Source organism: Chrysemys picta, chromosome 3 (assembly GCF_011386835.1).
Source record: "Chrysemys picta bellii isolate R12L10 chromosome 3, ASM1138683v2, whole genome shotgun sequence".
NCBI lineage: Eukaryota > Metazoa > Chordata > Testudines > Emydidae > Chrysemys > Chrysemys picta.
Window position 1 is genome coordinate 5048955 of NC_088793.1, and position 4016 is coordinate 5052970.

Below are 4016 nucleotides of genomic sequence, written 5' to 3' on the forward strand. Positions count from 1 at the left end.
TGTTAGGGGACCCAGAGGGATGGGGGTGGCTGAGGAGCCCCCCCTCCTTTGGTATCTGGGTAGTGGAAGAAGGTCCCTGCCCATGGGGACTGGACGCCCTCCAGGGAAAGGAGGCACTTCAGCCCACTTGTGAGAGGTTTGAAGTGAGGGCAGCATTATGGGAAGCTGCCAGTAAACTTTCAAGGTTGGTGCTGTTTCAGCCGGGGCTGCTGAAGGGGTGTAGAGTAGTTCGGGTGGTTAAAGATGATTTGGCCCATCAGGGTTTAGAGTCAGAAGCAGAGTTAACAGACCACCTTTAGAGACAGGAGCTGGGACTTGGTCCTGGGGAAGTGGAGGAAAAAAGAAAAGGTTTCAACCTGAAAAATGGCCGGGTTTGCAGGAGCAGGTAATGACCCCCACTCTTCTCCCAGAGCCAGGTTGAGAACCTGGGGGGAAGGGTTCCCAACTGTTCCAACCCGGGGAGTCTACTCTTGGTTCAGCACTAACTATATCCTTTTCTTCTTTTCCTTCTTCTTTCTCTCAGTTTACTTAATTTGCTGCTGGGAGCCTGTACTTTAAACTGACCTGACCGGCTTCATTGGTTTCTTTCCACCTCTTCCCCCTCCTCTCCCCCGGCCTGTCCACACTTTTGTTTTTCTGAAGTTTTAGTGGAGGGGACTTTGGATACTTATGTGAAATGTTTTTGGTGGTTTGTTTTGTTTGGGACAAAGTACGACGGAGGTCTGCTGTAGTCCACTGGAATTTTTGGAGGAACAGATCCATGGGCAACCATGGAGACAAATGTTTTACTGCCCTTTGAACAGTCTCAAGGTAAAGACAGCACAGGTTAAGGCTGCTGTGTGGCAATAATTGTACTTGGTGGCTGAGTTGTTAAAAACAAAGTGCGCTACCTTCAAAAACTAAATGTAGGAGTAAGTAATTTTAAAAAGTAAGTAAAAAGTTACAAATACCTTTTGCAAAAATTAATAATACAGGGTTTGGAGGAAAGTAAACATTTGGGAGTTGTGAAAATGGTACAGGTAACAGTTGTGGTGTTACAAGAAGAAGTTTTTGGTTTAATAATAAAACCCAGTTCTATAAATGTAACTGTATGTGCAACTCTGTGCAATCACATTGGATGGAAGCTTGGTAATTCAATTATCCCGGGGGTCAGGAAGAGTGGCTACTACCACCACGATGCTTCTGTCCCCAGAAGCCTTTACAGCTATTCTGAGAGAAAATGGGCCCTTTTCCCACAAAAATGGTCTATAGGGGACTGCTGCAGGCAGCAGGCGGAGAAATAATCTAATCAAATTATTTAACTATTGGGTAATGTGATCAAAATCACTAAAGGAATGTCAGGGGTTTCTACTGGAACTTAACTTGACTGCCCCTGGCTGTCTCTGGTTGTACAAGATGGGAGTGTAATTGGGGTACAGTTGTGTAAAAAAAAAAAACTAATCACAGTGCAAAAAATGTTAGGCAAAAATAGTTTTGTGCATGCATAGGAAAAGGAAAAGGGGAGCAATGATGGGAACACTGAGCCTTGGTGGGGCTCTGAGGGATTGGACTGTCGCTTTGGTGGGGGTGCATGAAAACTCTGTGGGCACGGGAAGGTAGTTACACCTTGTGTAAAATTAATAGGGCTAATATAATGTTATGGAAATTAAACTATTTCCCAGGACATGTGCAGTGTATATTGGAAAAGAGGTAAAAGAAATGCAAACAAAACGTGGTACTTAATTAAAATCCTATTAGGGCGCCAAAAGAAGCCACAATAAATTGTGCTTTCTTTTTCAAATCTCTGTGTGTTTTAAAGCAGGAGATGAAAGTGAAAAGTAATGAGAACTCTGGTGGAAGTGAAATGTGTCCCTTTTAAGACAGTCTCTGAGCTGCTGATCGCTTTGGATCCAGAGGCAAGCCAAGAAAGCCTCTGTGTAAATGCAAATTACCTAACTGACGGGGGGAAGAAGAAAACTAGCCATAAGTAGCAGCACAAAAAATCTGGAAATAATAAATCCATCTGGCCAGCAAACAAGCTACTAGAAGACTCAGATTATGGCCCTCCAGAAGAGGGAGGTGAAAAAACAAGTCAAGCCTGAAAATAAAGGGGACAGGTTAACCCTAATGGGGGGGGTGTAAAAAGCCAAAATCTAAAGCTGTCTCTCAGCTATTACCTGAAAATAAACGTAAAGCTTGGTACAGCAAAAAAACCATTGCAAACCTGGTCTGTTGTACAAGAGGGGAAACTGAGGCACGCCACCTCATAAATTTCATAAATGACCAGTGAGTGGGGTAATTCACTAGCCTGACTATAAAACAAAATAAGAACAGCCTAAAGGTAATTCTTCTGTTTTTCCTGCAATTAGCAAGGAAATTTGTAAAAGGAATTGGTATTATTATTAAGCAATAATCTGTCCCACCAAAGGGGGTAAAAATTGTTTCTTTTGTTTTTCAGACACTCTACAAGCATGCTGGCGCCAGCGAAAGAATAACCCAGAATACTATGAATCTGTGTTTTGCGTTGTTTGTCTGTGGTGTGTGTCTTGTTGCTAGCATGACGTGGGTGGGGGATGGCTTCAAAAGGCTGACAGGGGTGGAAAATGTGTACGAAAACGCAAAATGCTCAACGAGGACACCAGCACCTGTGTAACAGCTACCATGGTACCTGAAAATAGAACGGCAACTAAAATTCAGCTTGCTAAAAGTTTACCCCAATAAACATCAAATTGTTTGCGCCTTTGAACTTCGGGTATTGTTGCTCTGTTCATGCGAGAAGAACCAGGAAAGTAAAAGGGGAAAAACATAAGCCCCCTAACACGGGGGAGGGGCTGTAGGGAGCTGTGGGTCTTGCTCACCTCTGATGCGTGCAGTCCCTTTGTGATGTCAGGACCCGCCTGGTCCTGGCCCTTTATGATGCGTCACTGGAACAAACAGCCTCTCGGGAGAGATCCAGTGGCAGCACCAGCAGGGAGCCCAGTGTCCAGACCGTCCTCCCCAGCACGAGGATGGGGATCACGCAGAGCTGGTTCTGGGCCTGCTGGGACAGCCCCTGGGTGCTGTACACCTGCGTCCTTCTGGTCCTGGTCACCTGGATGGCCATGGCGACCCAGCACAGTTTCTCCAGGAGTAGCAGGATGGTAGGAGGACACCCCCCCCCAACCCCTCTGCAGCCATCCTACACTCTCAGCAGAGCTTGCCTGGACACAGCCCCATGGAAGGAAGGGAGGGAGGGTGGCCAGAGGCCCCCTGTTCTGACCAGGCCCGATTGGGCTGGCAGGACACATCCACAGAGAGAGACAGGGCCACAGACCGAGCTCGTGGCTCCATTCATTGGTTGTTCCTTACTGCCCCAACCACCCCAGCTAGTGATGATAGAACATTTGCTGCTACCTAATATAAAACATACCTGTGGCATTTTGTCCCTGCTGGGATCACTCCATATATGGTGATCCAGTAAGAAGAGGCTCTGTTCTTGAATCCTCCAGTTTTCATGAACACTTTAAATTCAGCAAAATCACAAAGAACAAAATGTCTGAAAAGAGCATGCAAATACAGACTTGTTCTGCTCAGATTAAAATGCAGAGCAGCCTCTAATTGGCATTTACAGGTATATTACAGGTTAAAATATTTATTATAAGATCAAATGAATAATTCATTACCTCCAAGCAACAAGTAGGATAGAAAAACCAGGAGTACTGGTGGCACCTTAGAGACTAACAAATTTATTTGAGCATAAGCTTTCGTGGTCTACAGCCCACTTCTTCGGATGCATAGACTGGAACATAATATTGAGGAGATATATATACACATACAGAGACAGGTGGGAGTTGTCTTACCAACTCTGAGAGGCCAATTAAGTAAGAGAAAAAACTGGGCTATCTTGATTATCACTTCAAAAGTCCCAGTACAGACCACTGGGGGACACCACTATTTACCTCTCTCCATTCTGAGAAACGGATTATTTATTCCTATACTTTGTTTTCTATCTTTTAACCAGTAACTGATCCATGAGAGGACCCTCCCTCTTATCCCAG

General features: G+C 45.0%; 1 long non-coding RNA gene across 1 annotated transcript; it reads left to right on the top strand.

Annotated features, from left to right (window-relative positions):
* The first annotated feature begins 454 nt into the window (after positions 1-454).
* LOC135981997 (uncharacterized) lies at positions 455-2725 on the top strand. Its single transcript, XR_010599195.1, has 2 exons — positions 455-810; positions 2438-2725. It is a non-coding gene; the product is annotated as an uncharacterized LOC135981997 (long non-coding RNA).
* The last annotated feature ends 1291 nt before the right edge of the window (positions 2726-4016 follow it).